This window comes from Salvelinus fontinalis, chromosome 7 (genome assembly GCF_029448725.1).
Source record: "Salvelinus fontinalis isolate EN_2023a chromosome 7, ASM2944872v1, whole genome shotgun sequence".
In the NCBI taxonomy this organism is placed as follows: Eukaryota; Metazoa; Chordata; class Actinopteri; order Salmoniformes; family Salmonidae; genus Salvelinus; species Salvelinus fontinalis.
In genome coordinates, this window is record NC_074671.1 from 14,635,469 (window position 1) to 14,657,375 (window position 21,907).

Consider the following 21,907-nt stretch of genomic DNA (forward strand, 5'->3'; position numbering starts at 1 on the left):
GCTGAGGGATAGAACTCTTAGCTGAAGTTTAGAACTGTTAGCTGAGGGATAGAACTGTTAACTGAGGGTTAGAACTGTTAGCTGAGGGATAGAACTGTTAGCTGAGGGATAGATCTCTTAGCTGAAGTTTAGAACTGTTAGCTGAGGGATAGAACTGTTAACTGAGGGTTAGAACTGTTAGCTGAGGGTTAGAACTGTTAGCTGAGGGTTAGAACTTTTAGCTGAGGGATAGAACTGTTAGCTGAGGGATAGAACTGTTAGCTGAGGGTTAGAACTGTTAGCTGAGGGTTAGAACTGTTAGCTGAGGGTTAGAACTTTTAGCTGAGGGATAGAACTGTTAGCTGAGGGATAGAACTGTTAGCTGAGGGTTAGAACTGTTAGCTGAGGGTTAGAACTGTTAGCTGAGGGATAGAACTGTTAGCTGAGGGATAGAACTGTTAGCTGAGGGATAGAACTGTTAGCTGAGGGATAGAACTGTTAGCTGAAGTTTAGAACTGTTAGCTGAGGGATAGAACTGTTAACTGAGGGTTAGAACTGTTCGCTGAGTGTTATAACTGTTAGCTGAGGGTTAGAACTGTTAGCTGACGGTTAGAACTGTTAGCTGAGGGTTAGAACTGTTAGCTGAGGGTTAGAACTGTTTGCTGAGGGTTAGAACTGTTAGCTGAGGGTTAGAACTGTTAGCTGAGGGATAGAACTGTTAGCTGAGGGATAGAACTGTTAGCTGAGGGTTAGAACTGTTAGCTGAGGGTTAGAACTGTTAGCTGAGGGTTAGAACTGTTAGCTGAGGGTTAGAACTGTTAGCTGAGGGTTAGAACTGTTAGCTGAGGGATAGAACTGTTAGCTGAGGGATAGAACTGTTAGCTGAGGGTTAGAACTGTTAGCTGAGGGATAGAACTGTTAGCTGAGGGATAGAACTGTTAGCTGAGGGATAGAACTGTTAGCTGAGGGATAGAACTGTTAGCTGTAGTTTAGAACTGTTAGCTGAGGGATAGAACTGTTAACTGAGGGTTAGAACTGTTAGCTGAGTGTTATAACTGTTAGCTGAGGGTTATAACTGTTAGCTGAGGGTTAGAACTGTTAGCTGAGGGTTAGAACTGTTAGCTGAGGGTTAGAACTGTTAGCTGAGGGTTAGATCTGTTAGCTGAGGGTTAGAACTGTTAGCTGAGGGTTAGAACTGTTAGCTGAGGGTTAGAACTGTTAGCTGAGGGATAGAACTGTTAACTGAGGGTTAGAACTGTTAGCTGAGTGTTATAACTGTTAGCTGAGGGTTAGAACTTTTAGCTGAGGGATAGAACTGTTAGCTGAGGGATAGAACTGTTAGCTGAGGGTTAGAACTGTTAGCTGAGGGTTAGAACTGTTAGCTGAGGGTTAGAACTGTTAGCTGAGGGATAGAACTGTTAGCTGAGGGATAGAACTGTTAGCTGAGGGATAGAACTGTTAGCTGAGGGATAGAACTGTTAGCTGAAGTTTAGAACTGTTAGCTGAGGGATAGAACTGTTAACTGAGGGTTAGAACTGTTAGCTGAGTGTTATAACTGTTAGCTGAGGGTTAGAACTGTTAGCTGACGGTTAGAACTGTTAGCTGAGGGTTAGAACTGTTAGCTGAGGGTTAGAACTGTTTGCTGAGGGTTAGAACTGTTTGCTGAGGGTTAGAACTGTTAGCTGAGGATTAGAACTGTTAGCTGAGGGATAGAACTGTTAGCTGAGGGATAGAACTGTTAGCTGAGGGTTAGAACTGTTAGCTGAGGGTTAGAACTGTTAGCTGAGGGTTAGAACTGTTAGCTGAGGGTTAGAACTGTTAGCTGAGGGTTAGAACTGTTAGCTGAGGGATAGAACTGTTAGCTGAGGGATAGAACTGTTAGCTGAGGGATAGAACTGTTAGCTGAGGGATAGAACTGTTAGCTGTAGTTTAGAACTGTTAGCTGAGGGATAGAACTGTTAACTGAGGGTTAGAACTGTTAGCTGAGTGTTATAACTGTTAGCTGAGGGTTAGAACTGTTAGCTGAGGGTTAGAACTGTTAGCTGAGGGTTAGAACTGTTAGCTGAGGGTTAGAACTGTTAGCTGAGGGTTAGATCTGTTAGCTGAGGGTTAGAACTGTTAGCTGAGGGATAGAACTGTTAGCTGAGGGATAGAACTGTTAGCTGAGGGATAGAACTGTTAACTGAGGGTTTGAACTGTTAGCTGAGTGTTATAACTGTTAGCTGAGGGTTAGAACTGTTAGCTGAGGGTTAGAACTGTTAGCTGAGGGTTAGAACTGTTAGCTGAGGGTTAGAACTGTTAGCTGAGGGTTAGAACTGTTAGCTGAGGGTTAGAATTGTTAGCTGAGGGATAGAACTGTTAGCTGAGGGACAGAACTGTTAGCTGAGGGATAGAACTGTTAGCTGAGGGATAGAACTCTTAGCTGAAGTTTAGAACTGTTAGCTGAGGGATAGAACTGTTAACTGAGGGTTAGAACTGTTAGCTGAGGGTTAGAACTGTTAGCTGAGGGTTAGAACTTTTAGCTGAGGGATAGAACTGTTAGCTGAGGGATAGAACTGTTAGCTGAGGGTTAGAACTGTTAGCTGAGGGTTAGAACTGTTAGCTGAGGGTTAGAACTGTTAGCTGAGGGATAGAACTGTTAGCTGAGGGATAGAACTGTTAGCTGAGGGATAGAACTGTTAGCTGAAGGATAGAACTGTTAGCTGAGGGATAGAACTGTTAGCTGAAGTTTAGAACTGTTAGCTGAGGGATAGAACTGTTAACTGAGGGTTAGAACTGTTAGCTGAGGGTTAGAACTGTTAGCTGAGTGTTATAACTGTTAGCTGAGGGTTAGAACTTTTAGCTGAGGGATAGAACTGTTAGCTGAGGGATAGAACTGTTAGCTGAGGGTTAGAACTGTTAGCTGAGGGTTAGAACTGTTAGCTGAGGGTTAGAACTGTTAGCTGAGGGATAGAACTGTTAGCTGAGGGATAGAACTGTTAGCTGAGGGATAGAACTGTTAGCTGAGGGATAGAACTGTTAGCTGAAGTTTAGAACTGTTAGCTGAGGGATAGAACTGTTAACTGAGGGTTAGAACTGTTAGCTGAGTGTTATAACTGTTAGCTGAGGGTTAGAACTGTTAGCTGACGGTTAGAACTGTTAGCTGAGGGTTAGAACTGTTAGCTGAGGGTTAGAACTGTTTGCTGAGGGTTAGAACTGTTTGCTGAGGGTTAGAACTGTTAGCTGAGGATTAGAACTGTTAGCTGAGGGATAGAACTGTTAGCTGAGGGATAGAACTGTTAGCTGAGGGTTAGAACTGTTAGCTGAGGGTTAGAACTGTTAGCTGAGGGTTAGAACTGTTAGCTGAGGGTTAGAACTGTTAGCTGAGGGTTAGAACTGTTAGCTGAGGGATAGAACTGTTAGCTGAGGGATAGAACTGTTAGCTGAGGGATAGAACTGTTAGCTGAGGGATAGAACTGTTAGCTGTAGTTTAGAACTGTTAGCTGAGGGATAGAACTGTTAACTGAGGGTTAGAACTGTTAGCTGAGTGTTATAACTGTTAGCTGAGGGTTAGAACTGTTAGCTGAGGGTTAGAACTGTTAGCTGAGGGTTAGAACTGTTAGCTGAGGGTTAGAACTGTTAGCTGAGGGTTAGATCTGTTAGCTGAGGGTTAGAACTGTTAGCTGAGGGATAGAACTGTTAGCTGAGGGATAGAACTGTTAACTGAGGGTTAGAACTGTTAGCTGAGTGTTATAACTGTTAGCTGAGGGTTAGAACTGTTAGCTGAGGGTTAGAACTGTTAGCTGAGGGTTAGAACTGTTAGCTGAGGGTTAGAACTGTTAGCTGAGGGTTAGAACTGTTAGCTGAGGGTTAGAATTGTTAGCTGAGGGATAGAACTGTTAGCTGAGGGACAGAACTGTTAGCTGAGGGATAGAACTGTTAGCTGAGGGATAGAACTCTTAGCTGAAGTTTAGAACTGTTAGCTGAGGGATAGAACTGTTAACTGAGGGTTAGAACTGTTAGCTGAGGGTTAGAACTGTTAGCTGAGGGTTAGAACTGTTAGCTGAGGGTTAGATCTGTTAGCTGAGGGTTAGAACTGTTAGCTGAGGGTTAGAACTGTTAGCTGAGGGTTAGAACTGTTAGCTGAGGGATAGAACTGTTAACTGAGGGTTAGAACTGTTAGCTGAGTGTTATAACTGTTAGCTGAGGGTTAGAACTTTTAGCTGAGGGATAGAACTGTTAGCTGAGGGATAGAACTGTTAGCTGAGGGTTAGAACTGTTAGCTGAGGGTTAGAACTGTTAGCTGAGGGTTAGAACTGTTAGCTGAGGGATAGAACTGTTAGCTGAGGGATAGAACTGTTAGCTGAGGGATAGAACTGTTAGCTGAGGGATAGAACTGTTAGCTGAAGTTTAGAACTGTTAGCTGAGGGATAGAACTGTTAACTGAGGGTTAGAACTGTTAGCTGAGTGTTATAACTGTTAGCTGAGGGTTAGAACTGTTAGCTGACGGTTAGAACTGTTAGCTGAGGGTTAGAACTGTTAGCTGAGGGTTAGAACTGTTTGCTGAGGGTTAGAACTGTTTGCTGAGGGTTAGAACTGTTAGCTGAGGATTAGAACTGTTAGCTGAGGGATAGAACTGTTAGCTGAGGGATAGAACTGTTAGCTGAGGGTTAGAACTGTTAGCTGAGGGTTAGAACTGTTAGCTGAGGGTTAGAACTGTTAGCTGAGGGTTAGAACTGTTAGCTGAGGGTTAGAACTGTTAGCTGAGGGATAGAACTGTTAGCTGAGGGATAGAACTGTTAGCTGAGGGATAGAACTGTTAGCTGAGGGATAGAACTGTTAGCTGTAGTTTAGAACTGTTAGCTGAGGGATAGAACTGTTAACTGAGGGTTAGAACTGTTAGCTGAGTGTTATAACTGTTAGCTGAGGGTTAGAACTGTTAGCTGAGGGTTAGAACTGTTAGCTGAGGGTTAGAACTGTTAGCTGAGGGTTAGAACTGTTAGCTGAGGGTTAGATCTGTTAGCTGAGGGTTAGAACTGTTAGCTGAGGGATAGAACTGTTAGCTGAGGGATAGAACTGTTAACTGAGGGTTAGAACTGTTAGCTGAGTGTTATAACTGTTAGCTGAGGGTTAGAACTGTTAGCTGAGGGTTAGAACTGTTAGCTGAGGGTTAGAACTGTTAGCTGAGGGTTAGAACTGTTAGCTGAGGGTTAGAACTGTTAGCTGAGGGTTAGAATTGTTAGCTGAGGGATAGAACTGTTAGCTGAGGGACAGAACTGTTAGCTGAGGGATAGAACTGTTAGCTGAGGGATAGAACTCTTAGCTGAAGTTTAGAACTGTTAGCTGAGGGATAGAACTGTTAACTGAGGGTTAGAACTGTTAGCTGAGGGTTAGAACTGTTAGCTGAGGGTTAGAACTGTTAGCTGAGGGTTAGATCTGTTAGCTGAGGGTTAGAACTGTTAGCTGAGGGTTAGAACTGTTAGCTGAGGGTTAGAACTGTTAGCTGAGGGATAGAACTGTTAACTGAGGGTTAGAACTGTTAGCTGAGTGTTATAACTGTTAGCTGAGGGTTAGAACTTTTAGCTGAGGGATAGAACTGTTAGCTGAGGGATAGAACTGTTAGCTGAGGGTTAGAACTGTTAGCTGAGGGTTAGAACTGTTAGCTGAGGGTTAGAACTGTTAGCTGAGGGATAGAACTGTTAGCTGAGGGATAGAACTGTTAGCTGAGGGATAGAACTGTTAGCTGAGGGATAGAACTGTTAGCTGAAGTTTAGAACTGTTAGCTGAGGGATAGAACTGTTAACTGAGGGTTAGAACTGTTAGCTGAGTGTTATAACTGTTAGCTGAGGGTTAGAACTGTTAGCTGACGGTTAGAACTGTTAGCTGAGGGTTAGAACTGTTAGCTGAGGGTTAGAACTGTTTGCTGAGGGTTAGAACTGTTTGCTGAGGGTTAGAACTGTTAGCTGAGGATTAGAACTGTTAGCTGAGGGATAGAACTGTTAGCTGAGGGATAGAACTGTTAGCTGAGGGTTAGAACTGTTAGCTGAGGGTTAGAACTGTTAGCTGAGGGTTAGAACTGTTAGCTGAGGGTTAGAACTGTTAGCTGAGGGTTAGAACTGTTAGCTGAGGGATAGAACTGTTAGCTGAGGGATAGAACTGTTAGCTGAGGGATAGAACTGTTAGCTGAGGGATAGAACTGTTAGCTGTAGTTTAGAACTGTTAGCTGAGGGATAGAACTGTTAACTGAGGGTTAGAACTGTTAGCTGAGTGTTATAACTGTTAGCTGAGGGTTAGAACTGTTAGCTGAGGGTTAGAACTGTTAGCTGAGGGTTAGAACTGTTAGCTGAGGGTTAGAACTGTTAGCTGAGGGTTAGATCTGTTAGCTGAGGGTTAGAACTGTTAGCTGAGGGATAGAACTGTTAGCTGAGGGATAGAACTGTTAGCTGAGGGATAGAACTGTTAACTGAGGGTTAGAACTGTTAGCTGAGTGTTATAACTGTTAGCTGAGGGTTAGAACTGTTAGCTGAGGGTTAGAACTGTTAGCTGAGGGTTAGAACTGTTAGCTGAGGGTTAGAATTGTTAGCTGAGGGATAGAACTGTTAGCTGAGGGACAGAACTGTTAGCTGAGGGATAGAACTGTTAGCTGAGGGATAGAACTCTTAGCTGAAGTTTAGAACTGTTAGCTGAGGGATAGAACTGTTAACTGAGGGTTAGAACTGTTAGCTGAGGGTTAGAACTGTTAGCTGAGGGTTAGAACTTTTAGCTGAGGGATAGAACTGTTAGCTGAGGGATAGAACTGTTAGCTGAGGGTTAGAACTGTTAGCTGAGGGTTAGAACTGTTAGCTGAGGGTTAGAACTGTTAGCTGAGGGATAGAACTGTTAGCTGAGGGATAGAACTGTTAGCTGAGGGATAGAACTGTTAGCTGAAGGATAGAACTGTTAGCTGAGGGATAGAACTGTTAGCTGAAGTTTAGAACTGTTAGCTGAGGGATAGAACTGTTAACTGAGGGTTAGAACTGTTAGCTGAGGGTTAGAACTGTTAGCTGAGGGTTAGAACTTTTAGCTGAGGGATAGAGCTGTTAGCTGAGGGATAGAACTGTTAGCTGAGGGTTAGAACTGTTAGCTGAGGGATAGAACTGTTAGCTGAGGGATAGAACTGTTAGCTGAAGTTTAGAACTGTTAGCTGAGGGATAGAACTGTTAACTGAGGGTTAGAACTGTTAGCTGAGTGTTATAACTGTTTGCTGAGGGTTAGAACTGTTAGCTGAGGGTTAGAACTGTTAGCTGAGGGTTAGAACTGTTAGCTGAGGGATAGAACTGTTAGCTGAGGGATATAACTGTTAGCTGAAGTTTAGAACTGTTAGCTGAGGGTTAGAACTGTTAGCTGAGGGTTAGAACTGTTAGCTGAGGGTTAGAACTGTTAGCTGAGGGTTAGAACTGTTAGCTGAGGGTTATAACTGTTAGCTGAGGGATAGAACTGTTAGCTGAGGGATAGAACTGTTAGCTGAGGGATAGAACTGTTAGCTGAGGGATAGAACTGTTAGCTGTAGTTTAGAACTGTTAGCTGAGGGATAGAACTGTTAACTGAGGGTTAGAACTGTTAGCTGAGTGTTAGAACTGTTAGCTGAGGGTTAGAACTGTTAGCTGAGGGTTATAACTGTTAGATGAGGGTTAGAACTGTTAGCTGAGGGATAGAACTGTTAGCTGAGGGATAGAACTGTTCGCTGTAGTTTAGAACTGTTAGCTGAGGGATAGAACTGTTAACTGAGGGTTAGAACTGTTAGCTGAGTGTTATAACTGTTAGCTGAGGGTTATAACTGTTAGCTGAGGGATAGAACTGTTAGCTGAGGGTTAGAACTGTTAGCTGAGGGTTAGAACTGTTAGCTGAGGGTTATAACTGTTAGCTGAGGGATAGAACTGTTAGCTGAGGGTTAGAACTGTTAGCTGAGGGATAGAACTGTTAGCTGAGGGATAGAACTGTTAGCTGAGGGATAGAACTCTTAGCTGAGGGATAGAACTCTTAGCTGAAGTTTAGAACTGTTAGCTGAGGGATATAACTGTTAACTGAGGGTTAGAACTGTTAGCTGAGTGTTATAACTGTTAGCTGAGGGTTAGAACTTTTAGCTGAGGGATAGAACTGTTAGCTGAGGGATAGAACTGTTAGCTGAGGGTTAGAACTGTTAGCTGAGGGTTAGAACTGTTAGCTGAGGGTTAGAACTGTTAGCTGAGGGATAGAACTGTTAGCTGAGGGATAGAACTGTTAGCTGAGGGATAGAACTGTTAGCTGAAGTTTAGAACTGTTAGCTGAGGGATAGAACTGTTAACTGAGGGTTAGAACTGTTAGCTGAGTGTTATAACTGTTAGCTGAGGGTTAGAACTGTTAGCTGACGGTTAGAACTGTTAGCTGAGGGTTAGAACTGTTAGCTGAGGGTTAGAACTGTTTGCTGAGGGTTAGAACTGTTAGCTGAGGGTTAGAACTGTTAGCTGAGGGATAGAACTGTTAGCTGAGGGATAGAACTGTTAGCTGAGGGTTAGAACTGTTAGCTGAGGGTTAGAACTGTTAGCTGAGGGTTAGAACTGTTAGCTGAGGGTTAGAACTGTTAGCTGAGGGTTAGAACTGTTAGCTGAGGGTTAGATCTGTTAGCTGAGGGTTAGAACTGTTAGCTGAGGGATAGAACTGTTAGCTGAGGGATAGAATTGTTAGCTGAGGGATAGAACTGTTAGCTGAGGGATAGAACTGTTAGCTGAAGTTTAGAACTGTTAGCTGAGGGATAGAACTGTTAGCTGAGGGTTAGAACTGTTAGCTGAGGGTTAGAACTGTTAGCTGAGGGTTAGAACTTTTAGCTGAGGGATAGAACTGTTAGCTGAGGGATAGAACTGTTAGCTGAGGGTTAGAACTGTTAGCTGAGGGTTAGAACTGTTAGCTGAGGGTTAGAACTGTTAGCTGAGGGATAGAACTGTTAGCTGAGGGATAGAACTGTTAGCTGAAGGATAGAACTGTTAGCTGAGGGATAGAACTGTTAGCTGAAGTTTAGAACTGTTAGCTGAGGGATAGAACTGTTAACTGAGGGTTAGAACTGTTAGCTGAGTGTTATAACTGTTAGCTGAGGGTTAGAACTGTTAGCTGAGGGTTAGAACTGTTAGCTGAGGGTTAGAACTGTTAGCTGAGGGTTAGAACTGTTAGCTGAGGGTTAGAACTGTTAGCTGAGGGATAGAACTGTTAGCTGAGGGATAGAACTGTTAGCTGAGGGTTAGAACTGTTAGCTGAGAGTTAGAACTGTTAGCTGAGGGTTAGAACTGTTAGCTGAGGGTTAGAACTGTTAGCTGAGGGTTAGAACTGTTAGCTGAGGGATAGAACTGTTAGCTGAGGGATAGAACTGTTAGCTGAGAAATAGAACTGTTAGCTGAGGGATAGAACTGTTAGCTGTAGTTTAGAACTGTTAGCTGAGGGATAGAACTGTTAACTGAGGGTTAGAACTGTTAGCTGAGTGTTATAACTGTTAGCTGAGGGTTAGAAGTGTTAGCTGAGGGTTAGAACTGTTAGCTGAGGGTTAGAACTGTTAGCTGAGGGTTAGAACTGTTAGCTGAGGGTTAGAACTGTTAGCTGAGGGTTAGAATTGTTAGCTGAGGGATAGAACTGTTAGCTGAGGGACAGAACTGTTAGCTGAGGGATAGAACTGTTAGCTGAGGGATAGAACTCTTAGCTGAAGTTTAGAACTGTTAGCTGAGGGATAGAACTGTTAACTGAGGGTTAGAACTGTTAGCTGAGGGTTAGAACTGTTAGCTGAGGGTTAGAACTTTTAGCTGAGGGATAGAACTGTTAGCTGAGGGATAGAACTGTTAGCTGAGGGTTAGAACTGTTAGCTGAGGGTTAGAACTGTTAGCTGAGGGATAGAACTGTTAGCTGAGGGATAGAACTGTTAGCTGAGGGATAGAACTGTTAGCTGAAGTTTAGAACTGTTAGCTGAGGGATAGAACTGTTAACTGAGGGTTAGAACTGTTAGCTGAGTGTTATAACTGTTAGCTGAGGGTTAGAACTGTTAGCTGACGGTTAGAACTGTTAGCTGAGGGTTAGAACTGTTAGCTGAGGGTTAGAACTGTTTGCTGAGGGTTAGAACTGTTAGCTGAGGGTTAGAACTGTTAGCTGAGGGATAGAACTGTTAGCTGAGGGATAGAACTGTTAGCTGAGGGTTAGAACTGTTAGCTGAGGGTTAGAACTGTTAGCTGAGGGTTAGAACTGTTAGCTGAGGGTTAGAACTGTTAGCTGAGGGTTAGAACTGTTAGCTGAGGGTTAGATCTGTTAGCTGAGGGTTAGAACTGTTAGCTGAGGGATAGAACTGTTAGCTGAGGGATAGAATTGTTAGCTGAGGGATAGAACTGTTAGCTGAGGGATAGAACTGTTAGCTGAAGTTTAGAACTGTTAGCTGAGGGATAGAACTGTTAGCTGAGGGTTAGAACTGTTAGCTGAGGGTTAGAACTGTTAGCTGAGGGTTAGAACTTTTAGCTGAGGGATAGAACTGTTAGCTGAGGGATAGAACTGTTAGCTGAGGGTTAGAACTGTTAGCTGAGGGTTAGAACTGTTAGCTGAGGGTTAGAACTGTTAGCTGAGGGATAGAACTGTTAGCTGAGGGATAGAACTGTTAGCTGAAGGATAGAACTGTTAGCTGAGGGATAGAACTGTTAGCTGAAGTTTAGAACTGTTAGCTGAGGGATAGAACTGTTAACTGAGGGTTAGAACTGTTAGCTGAGTGTTATAACTGTTAGCTGAGGGTTAGAACTGTTAGCTGAGGGTTAGAACTGTTAGCTGAGGGTTAGAACTGTTAGCTGAGGGTTAGAACTGTTAGCTGAGGGTTAGAACTGTTAGCTGAGGGATAGAACTGTTAGCTGAGGGATAGAACTGTTAGCTGAGGGTTAGAACTGTTAGCTGAGAGTTAGAACTGTTAGCTGAGGGTTAGAACTGTTAGCTGAGGGTTAGAACTGTTAGCTGAGGGTTAGAACTGTTAGCTGAGGGATAGAACTGTTAGCTGAGGGATAGAACTGTTAGCTGAGAAATAGAACTGTTAGCTGAGGGATAGAACTGTTAGCTGTAGTTTAGAACTGTTAGCTGAGGGATAGAACTGTTAACTGAGGGTTAGAACTGTTAGCTGAGTGTTATAACTGTTAGCTGAGGGTTAGAAGTGTTAGCTGAGGGTTAGAACTGTTAGCTGAGGGTTAGAACTGTTAGCTGAGGGTTAGAACTGTTAGCTGAGGGTTAGAACTGTTAGCTGAGGGTTAGAATTGTTAGCTGAGGGATAGAACTGTTAGCTGAGGGACAGAACTGTTAGCTGAGGGATAGAACTGTTAGCTGAGGGATAGAACTCTTAGCTGAAGTTTAGAACTGTTAGCTGAGGGATAGAACTGTTAACTGAGGGTTAGAACTGTTAGCTGAGGGTTAGAACTGTTAGCTGAGGGTTAGAACTTTTAGCTGAGGGATAGAACTGTTAGCTGAGGGATAGAACTGTTAGCTGAGGGTTAGAACTGTTAGCTGAGGGTTAGAACTGTTAGCTGAGGGTTAGAACTGTTAGCTGAGGGATAGAACTGTTAGCTGAGGGATAGAACTGTTAGCTGAGGGATAGAACTGTTAGCTGAAGGATAGAACTGTTAGCTGAGGGATAGAACTGTTAGCTGAAGTTTAGAACTGTTAGCTGAGGGATAGAACTGTTAACTGAGGGTTAGAACTGTTAGCTGAGGGTTAGAACTGTTAGCTGAGGGTTAGAACTTTTAGCTGAGGGATAGAACTGTTAGCTGAGGGATAGAACTGTTAGCTGAGGGTTAGAACTGTTAGCTGAGGGTTAGAACTGTTAGCTGAGGGTTAGAACTGTTAGCTGAGGGATAGAACTGTTAGCTGAGGGATAGAACTGTTAGCTGAAGTTTAGAACTGTTAGCTGAGGGATAGAACTGTTAACTGAGGGTTAGAACTGTTAGCTGAGGGTTAGAACTGTTAGCTGAGGGTTAGAACTTTTAGCTGAGGGATAGAACTGTTAGCTGAGGGATAGAACTGTTAGCTGAGGGTTAGAACTGTTAGCTGAGGGTTAGAACTGTTAGCTGAGGGTTAGAACTGTTAGCTGAGGGATAGAACTGTTAGCTGAGGGATAGAACTGTTAGCTGAAGGATAGAACTGTTAGCTGAAGGATAGAACTGTTAGCTGTAGTTTAGAACTGTTAGCTGAGGGATAGAACTGTTAACTGAGGGTTAGAACTGTTAGCTGAGTGTTATAACTGTTAGCTGAGGGTTATAACTGTTAGCTGAGGGTTAGAACTGTTAGCTGAGGGTTAGAACTGTTAGCTGAGGGTTAGAACTGTTAGCTGAGGGTTAGAACTGTTAGCTGAGGGTTAGAACTGTTAGCTGAGGGTTAGAACTGTTAGCTGAGGGATAGAACTGTTAGCTGAGGGACAGAACTGTTAGCTGAGGGATAGAACTGTTAGCTGAGGGATAGAACTCTTAGCTGAAGTTTAGAACTGTTAGCTGAGGGATAGAACTGTTAACTGAGGGTTAGAACTGTTAGCTGAGGGTTAGAACTGTTAGCTGAGGGTTAGAACTGTTAGCTGAGGGTTAGAACTTTTAGCTGAGGGATAGAACTGTTAGCTGAGGGATAGAACTGTTAGCTGAGGGTTAGAACTGTTAGCTGAGGGTTAGAACTGTTAGCTGATGGTTAGAACTGTTAGCTGAGGGATAGAACTGTTAGCTGAGGGATAGAACTGTTAGCTGAGGGATAGAACTGTTAGCTGAATGATAGAACTGTTAGCTGAATGATAGAACTGTTAGCTGAATGATAGAACTCTTAGCTGTGGGATAGAACCGTTAACTGAGAGTTGGAACTGTTAGCTGAGGGTTAGAACTGTTAGCTGAGGGTTAGAACTGTTTGCTGAGGGTTAGAACTGTTAGCTGAGGGTTAGAACTGTTAGATGAGGGTTAGAATTGTTAGCTGAGGGATAGAACTGTTAGCTGAGGGATAGAACTGTTCGATGTAGTTTAGAACTGTTAGCTGAGGGATAGAACTGTTAACTGAGGGTTAGAACTGTTAGCTGAGTGTTATAACTGTTAGCTGAGGGTTATAACTGTTAGCTGAGGGTTAGAACTGTTAGCTGAGGGTTAGAACTGTTAGCTGAGGGTTAGAACTGTTAGCTGAGGGTTAGAACTGTTAGCTGAGGGTTAGAACTGTTAGCTGAGGGTTAGAACTGTTAGCTGAGGGATAGAACTGTTAGCTGAGGGATAGAACTGTTAGCTGAGGGATAGAACTCTTAGCTGAGGGATAGAACTCTTAGCTGAAGTTTAGAACTGTTAGCTGAGGGATAGAACTGTTAACTGAGGGTTAGAACTGTTAGCTGAGGGATAGAACTGTTAGCTGAGGGATAGAACTCTTAGCTGAAGTTTAGAACTGTTAGCTGAGGGATAGAACTGTTAACTGAGGGTTAGAACTGTTAGCTGAGGGTTAGAACTGTTAGCTGAGGGTTAGAACTTTTAGCTGAGGGATAGAACTGTTAGCTGAGGGATAGAACTGTTAGCTGAGGGTTAGAACTGTTAGCTGAGGGTTAGAACTGTTAGCTGAGGGTTAGAACTTTTAGCTGAGGGATAGAACTGTTAGCTGAGGGATAGAACTGTTAGCTGAGGGTTAGAACTGTTAGCTGAGGGTTAGAACTGTTAGCTGAGGGATAGAACTGTTAGCTGAGGGATAGAACTGTTAGCTGAGGGATAGAACTGTTAGCTGAGGGATAGAACTGTTAGCTGAAGTTTAGAACTGTTAGCTGAGGGATAGAACTGTTAACTGAGGGTTAGAACTGTTAGCTGAGTGTTATAACTGTTAGCTGAGGGTTAGAACTGTTAGCTGACGGTTAGAACTGTTAGCTGAGGGTTAGAACTGTTAGCTGAGGGTTAGAACTGTTTGCTGAGGGTTAGAACTGTTAGCTGAGGGTTAGAACTGTTAGCTGAGGGATAGAACTGTTAGCTGAGGGATAGAACTGTTAGCTGAGGGTTAGAACTGTTAGCTGAGGGTTAGAACTGTTAGCTGAGGGTTAGAACTGTTAGCTGAGGGTTAGAACTGTTAGCTGAGGGTTAGAACTGTTAGCTGAGGGATAGAACTGTTAGCTGAGGGATAGAACTGTTAGCTGAGGGTTAGAACTGTTAGCTGAGGGATAGAACTGTTAGCTGAGGGATAGAACTGTTAGCTGAGGGATAGAACTGTTAGCTGAGGGATAGAACTGTTAGCTGTAGTTTAGAACTGTTAGCTGAGGGATAGAACTGTTAACTGAGGGTTAGAACTGTTAGCTGAGTGTTATAACTGTTAGCTGAGGGTTATAACTGTTAGCTGAGGGTTAGAACTGTTAGCTGAGGGTTAGAACTGTTAGCTGAGGGTTAGAACTGTTAGCTGAGGGTTAGATCTGTTAGCTGAGGGTTAGAACTGTTAGCTGAGGGTTAGAACTGTTAGCTGAGGGTTAGAACTGTTAGCTGAGGGATAGAACTGTTAACTGAGGGTTAGAACTGTTAGCTGAGTGTTATAACTGTTAGCTGAGGGTTAGAACTTTTAGCTGAGGGATAGAACTGTTAGCTGAGGGATAGAACTGTTAGCTGAGGGTTAGAACTGTTAGCTGAGGGTTAGAACTGTTAGCTGAGGGTTAGAACTGTTAGCTGAGGGATAGAACTGTTAGCTGAGGGATAGAACTGTTAGCTGAGGGATAGAACTGTTAGCTGAGGGATAGAACTGTTAGCTGAGAAATAGAACTGTTAGCTGAGGGATAGAACTGTTAGCTGTAGTTTAGAACTGTTAGCTGAGGGATAGAACTGTTAACTGAGGGTTAGAACTGTTAGCTGAGTGTTATAACTGTTAGCTGAGGGTTAGAAGTGTTAGCTGAGGGTTAGAACTGTTAGCTGAGGGTTAGAACTGTTAGCTGAGGGTTAGAACTGTTAGCTGAGGGTTAGAACTGTTAGCTGAGGGTTAGAATTGTTAGCTGAGGGATAGAACTGTTAGCTGAGGGACAGAACTGTTAGCTGAGGGATAGAACTGTTAGCTGAGGGTTAGAACTGTTAGCTGAGGGTTAGAACTGTTAGCTGAGGGTTAGAACTGTTAGCTGAGGGTTAGAACTGTTAGCTGAGGGTTAGAACTGTTAGCTGAGGGATAGAACTGTTAGCTGAGGGATAGAACTGTTAGCTGAGGGTTAGAACTGTTTGCTGAGGGTTAGAACTGTTAGCTGAGGGTTAGAACTGTTAGCTGAGGGATAGAACTGTTAGCTGAGGGATAGAACTGTTAGCTGAGGGTTAGAACTGTTAGCTGAGGGTTAGAACTGTTAGCTGAGGGTTAGAACTGTTAGCTGAGGGTTAGAACTGTTAGCTGAGGGTTAGAACTGTTAGCTGAGGGATAGAACTGTTAGCTGAGGGATAGAACTGTTAGCTGAGGGTTAGAACTGTTAGCTGAGGGATAGAACTGTTAGCTGAGGGATAGAACTGTTAGCTGAGGGATAGAACTGTTAGCTGAGGGATAGAACTGTTAGCTGTAGTTTAGAACTGTTAGCTGAGGGATAGAACTGTTAACTGAGGGTTAGAACTGTTAGCTGAGTGTTATAACTGTTAGCTGAGGGTTATAACTGTTAGCTGAGGGTTAGAACTGTTAGCTGAGGGTTAGAACTGTTAGCTGAGGGTTAGAACTGTTAGCTGAGGGTTAGATCTGTTAGCTGAGGGTTAGAACTGTTAGCTGAGGGTTAGAACTGTTAGCTGAGGGTTAGAACTGTTAGCTGAGGGATAGAACTGTTAACTGAGGGTTAGAACTGTTAGCTGAGTGTTATAACTGTTAGCTGAGGGTTAGAACTTTTAGCTGAGGGATAGAACTGTTAGCTGAGGGATAGAACTGTTAGCTGAGGGTTAGAACTGTTAGCTGAGGGTTAGAACTGTTAGCTGAGGGTTAGAACTGTTAGCTGAGGGATAGAACTGTTAGCTGAGGGATAGAACTGTTAGCTGAGGGATAGAACTGTTAGCTGAGGGATAGAACTGTTAGCTGAGAAATAGAACTGTTAGCTGAGGGATAGAACTGTTAGCTGTAGTTTAGAACTGTTAGCTGAGGGATAGAACTGTTAACTGAGGGTTAGAACTGTTAGCTGAGTGTTATAACTGTTAGCTGAGGGTTAGAAGTGTTAGCTGAGGGTTAGAACTGTTAGCTGAGGGTTAGAACTGTTAGCTGAGGGTTAGAACTGTTAGCTGAGGGTTAGAACTGTTAGCTGAGGGTTAGAATTGTTAGCTGAGGGATAGAACTGTTAGCTGAGGGACAGAACTGTTAGCTGAGGGATAGAACTGTTAGCTGAGGGATAGAACTCTTAGCTGAAGTTTAGAACTGTTAGCTGAGGGATAGAACTGTTAACTGAGGGTTAGAACTGTTAGCTGAGGGTTAGAACTGTTAGCTGAGGGTTAGAACTTTTAGCTGAGGGATAGAACTGTTAGCTGAGGGATAGAACTGTTAGCTGAGGGATAGAACTGTTAGCTGAGGGATAGAACTGTTAGCTGAGGGATAGAACTGTTAGCTGAAGTTTAGAACTGTTAGCTGAGGGATAGAACTGTTAACTGAGGGTTAGAACTGTTAGCTGAGTGTTATAACTGTTAGCTGAGGGTTAGAACTGTTAGCTGACGGTTAGAACTGTTAGCTGAGGGTTAGAACTGTTAGCTGAGGGTTAGAACTGTTTGCTGAGGGTTAGAACTGTTAGCTGAGGGTTAGAACTGTTAGCTGAGGGATAGAACTGTTAGCTGAGGGATAGAACTGTTAGCTGAGGGTTAGAACTGTTAGCTGAGGGTTAGAACTGTTAGCTGAGGGTTAGAACTGTTAGCTGAGGGTTAGAACTGTTAGCTGAGGGTTAGAACTGTTAGCTGAGGGATAGAACTGTTAGCTGAGGGATAGAACTGTTAGCTGAGGGTTAGAACTGTTAGCTGAGGGATAGAACTGTTAGCTGAGGGATAGAACTGTTAGCTGAGGGATAGAACTGTTAGCTGAGGGATAGAACTGTTAGCTGTAGTTTAGAACTGTTAGCTGAGGGATAGAACTGTTAACTGAGGGTTAGAACTGTTAGCTGAGTGTTATAACTGTTAGCTGAGGGTTATAACTGTTAGCTGAGGGTTAGAACTGTTAGCTGAGGGTTAGAACTGTTAGCTGAGGGTTAGAACTGTTAGCTGAGGGTTAGATCTGTTAGCTGAGGGTTAGAACTGTTAGCTGAGGGTTAGAACTGTTAGCTGAGGGTTAGAACTGTTAGCTGAGGGATAGAACTGTTAACTGAGGGTTAGAACTGTTAGCTGAGTGTTATAACTGTTAGCTGAGGGTTAGAACTTTTAGCTGAGGGATAGAACTGTTAGCTGAGGGATAGAACTGTTAGCTGAGGGTTAGAACTGTTAGCTGAGGGTTAGAACTGTTAGCTGAGGGTTAGAACTGTTAGCTGAGGGATAGAACTGTTAGCTGAGGGATAGAACTGTTAGCTGAGGGATAGAACTGTTAGCTGAGGGATAGAACTGTTAGCTGAGAAATAGAACTGTTAGCTGAGGGATAGAACTGTTAGCTGTAGTTTAGAACTGTTAGCTGAGGGATAGAACTGTTAACTGAGGGTTAGAACTGTTAGCTGAGTGTTATAACTGTTAGCTGAGGGTTAGAAGTGTTAGCTGAGGGTTAGAACTGTTAGCTGAGGGTTAGAACTGTTAGCTGAGGGTTAGAACTGTTAGCTGAGGGTTAGAACTGTTAGCTGAGGGTTAGAATTGTTAGCTGAGGGATAGAACTGTTAGCTGAGGGACAGAACTGTTAGCTGAGGGATAGAACTGTTAGCTGAGGGATAGAACTCTTAGCTGAAGTTTAGAACTGTTAGCTGAGGGATAGAACTGTTAACTGAGGGTTAGAACTGTTAGCTGAGGGTTAGAACTGTTAGCTGAGGGTTAGAACTTTTAGCTGAGGGATAGAACTGTTAGCTGAGGGATAGAACTGTTAGCTGAGGGTTAGAACTGTTAGATGAGGGTTAGAATTGTTAGCTGAGGGATAGAACTGTTAGCTGAGGGATAGAACTGTTCGATGTAGTTTAGAACTGTTAGCTGAGGGATAGAACTGTTAACTGAGGGTTAGAACTGTTAGCTGAGTGTTATAACTGTTAGCTGAGGGTTGTAACTGTTAGCTGAGGGTTAGAACTGTTAGCTGAGGGTTAGAACTGTTAGCTGAGGGTTAGAACTGTTAGCTGAGGGTTAGAACTGTTAGCTGAGGGTTAGAACTGTTAGCTGAGGGTTAGAACTGTTAGCTGAGGGATAGAACTGTTAGCTGAGGGATAGAACTGTTAGCTGAGGGATAGAACTCTTAGCTGAGGGATAGAACTCTTAGCTGAAGTTTAGAACTGTTAGCTGAGGGATAGAACTGTTAACTGAGGGTTAGAACTGTTAGCTGAGGGATAGAACTGTTAGCTGAGGGATAGAACTCTTAGCTGAAGTTTAGAACTGTTAGCTGAGGGATAGAACTGTTAACTGAGGGTTAGAACTGTTAGCTGAGGGTTAGAACTGTTAGCTGAGGGTTAGAACTTTTAGCTGAGGGATAGAACTGTTAGCTGAGGGATAGAACTGTTAGCTGAGGGTTAGAACTGTTAGCTGAGGGTTAGAACTGTTAGCTGAGGGTTAGAACTTTTAGCTGAGGGATAGAACTGTTAGCTGAGGGATAGAACTGTTAGCTGAGGGTTAGAACTGTTAGCTGAGGGTTAGAACTGTTAGCTGAGGGATAGAACTGTTAGCTGAGGGATAGAACTGTTAGCTGAGGGATAGAACTGTTAGCTGAGGGATAGAACTGTTAGCTGAAGTTTAGAACTGTTAGCTGAGGGATAGAACTGTTAACTGAGGGTTAGAACTGTTAGCTGAGTGTTATAACTGTTAGCTGAGGGTTAGAACTGTTAGCTGACGGTTAGAACTGTTAGCTGAGGGTTAGAACTGTTAGCTGAGGGTTAGAACTGTTTGCTGAGGGTTAGAACTGTTAGCTGAGGGTTAGAACTGTTAGCTGAGGGATAGAACTGTTAGCTGAGGGATAGAACTGTTAGCTGAGGGTTAGAACTGTTAGCTGAGGGTTAGAACTGTTAGCTGAGGGTTAGAACTGTTAGCTGAGGGTTAGAACTGTTAGCTGAGGGTTAGAACTGTTAGCTGAGGGATAGAACTGTTAGCTGAGGGATAGAACTGTTAGCTGAGGGTTAGAACTGTTAGCTGAGGGATAGAACTGTTAGCTGAGGGATAGAACTGTTAGCTGAGGGATAGAACTGTTAGCTGAGGGATAGAACTGTTAGCTGTAGTTTAGAACTGTTAGCTGAGGGATAGAACTGTTAACTGAGGGTTAGAACTGTTAGCTGAGTGTTATAACTGTTAGCTGAGGGTTATAACTGTTAGCTGAGGGTTAGAACTGTTAGCTGAGGGTTAGAACTGTTAGCTGAGGGTTAGAACTGTTAGCTGAGGGTTAGATCTGTTAGCTGAGGGTTAGAACTGTTAGCTGAGGGTTAGAACTGTTAGCTGAGGGTTAGAACTGTTAGCTGAGGGATAGAACTGTTAACTGAGGGTTAGAACTGTTAGCTGAGTGTTATAACTGTTAGCTGAGGGTTAGAACTTTTAGCTGAGGGATAGAACTGTTAGCTGAGGGATAGAACTGTTAGCTGAGGGTTAGAACTGTTAGCTGAGGGTTAGAACTGTTAGCTGAGGGTTAGAACTGTTAGCTGAGGGATAGAACTGTTAGCTGAGGGATAGAACTGTTAGCTGAGGGATAGAACTGTTAGCTGAGGGATAGAACTGTTAGCTGAGAAATAGAACTGTTAGCTGAGGGATAGAACTGTTAGCTGTAGTTTAGAACTGTTAGCTGAGGGATAGAACTGTTAACTGAGGGTTAGAACTGTTAGCTGAGTGTTATAACTGTTAGCTGAGGGTTAGAAGTGTTAGCTGAGGGTTAGAACTGTTAGCTGAGGGTTAGAACTGTTAGCTGAGGGTTAGAACTGTTAGCTGAGGGTTAGAACTGTTAGCTGAGGGTTAGAATTGTTAGCTGAGGGATAGAACTGTTAGCTGAGGGACAGAACTGTTAGCTGAGGGATAGAACTGTTAGCTGAGGGATAGAACTCTTAGCTGAAGTTTAGAACTGTTAGCTGAGGGATAGAACTGTTAACTGAGGGTTAGAACTGTTAGCTGAGGGTTAGAACTGTTAGCTGAGGGTTAGAACTTTTAGCTGAGGGATAGAACTGTTAGCTGAGGGATAGAACTGTTAGCTGAGGGTTAGAACTGTAAGCTGAGGGTTAGAACTGTTAGCTGAGGGATAGAACTGTTAGCTGAGGGATAGAACTGTTAGCTGAGGGATAGAACTGTTAGCTGAAGTTTAGAACTGTTAGCTGAGGGATAGAACTGTTAACTGAGGGTTAGAACTGTTAGCTGAGTGTTATAACTGTTAGCTGAGGGTTAGAACTGTTAGCTGACGGTTAGAACTGTTAGCTGAGGGTTAGAACTGTTAGCTGAGGGTTAGAACTGTTTGCTGAGGGTTAGAACTGTTAGCTGAGGGTTAGAACTGTTAGCTGAGGGATAGAACTGTTAGCTGAGGGATAGAACTGTTAGCTGAGGGTTAGAACTGTTAGCTGAGGGTTAGAACTGTTAGCTGAGGGTTAGAACTGTTAGCTGAGGGTTAGAACTGTTAGCTGAGGGTTAGAACTGTTAGCTGAGGGTTAGATCTGTTAGCTGAGGGTTAGAACTGTTAGCTGAGGGATAGAACTGTTAGCTGAGGGATAGAATTGTTAGCTGAGGGATAGAACTGTTAGCTGAGGGATAGAACTGTTAGCTGAAGTTTAGAACTGTTAGCTGAGGGATAGAACTGTTAGCTGAGGGTTAGAACTGTTAGCTGAGGGTTAGAACTGTTAGCTGAGGGTTAGAACTTTTAGCTGAGGGATAGAACTGTTAGCTGAGGGATAGAACTGTTAGCTGAGGGTTAGAACTGTTAGCTGAGGGTTAGAACTGTTAGCTGAGGGTTAGAACTGTTAGCTGAGGGATAGAACTGTTAGCTGAGGGATAGAACTGTTAGCTGAAGGATAGAACTGTTAGCTGAGGGATAGAACTGTTAGCTGAAGTTTAGAACTGTTAGCTGAGGGATAGAACTGTTAACTGAGGGTTAGAACTGTTAGCTGAGTGTTATAACTGTTAGCTGAGGGTTAGAACTGTTAGCTGAGGGTTAGAACTGTTAGCTGAGGGTTAGAACTGTTAGCTGAGGGTTAGAACTGTTAGCTGAGGGTTAGAACTGTTAGCTGAGGGATAGAACTGTTAGCTGAGGGATAGAACTGTTAGCTGAGGGTTAGAACTGTTAGCTGAGAGTTAGAACTGTTAGCTGAGGGTTAGAACTGTTAGCTGAGGGTTAGAACTGTTAGCTGAGGGTTAGAACTGTTAGCTGAGGGATAGAACTGTTAGCTGAGGGATAGAACTGTTAGCTGAGAAATAGAACTGTTAGCTGAGGGATAGAACTGTTAGCTGTAGTTTAGAACTGTTAGCTGAGGGATAGAACTGTTAACTGAGGGTTAGAACTGTTAGCTGAGTGTTATAACTGTTAGCTGAGGGTTAGAAGTGTTAGCTGAGGGTTAGAACTGTTAGCTGAGGGTTAGAACTGTTAGCTGAGGGTTAGAACTGTTAGCTGAGGGTTAGAACTGTTAGCTGAGGGTTAGAATTGTTAGCTGAGGGATAGAACTGTTAGCTGAGGGACAGAACTGTTAGCTGAGGGATAGAACTGTTAGCTGAGGGATAGAACTCTTAGCTGAAGTTTAGAACTGTTAGCTGAGGGATAGAACTGTTAACTGAGGGTTAGAACTGTTAGCTGAGGGTTAGAACTGTTAGCTGAGGGTTAGAACTTTTAGCTGAGGGATAGAACTGTTAGCTGAGGGATAGAACTGTTAGCTGAGGGTTAGAACTGTTAGCTGAGG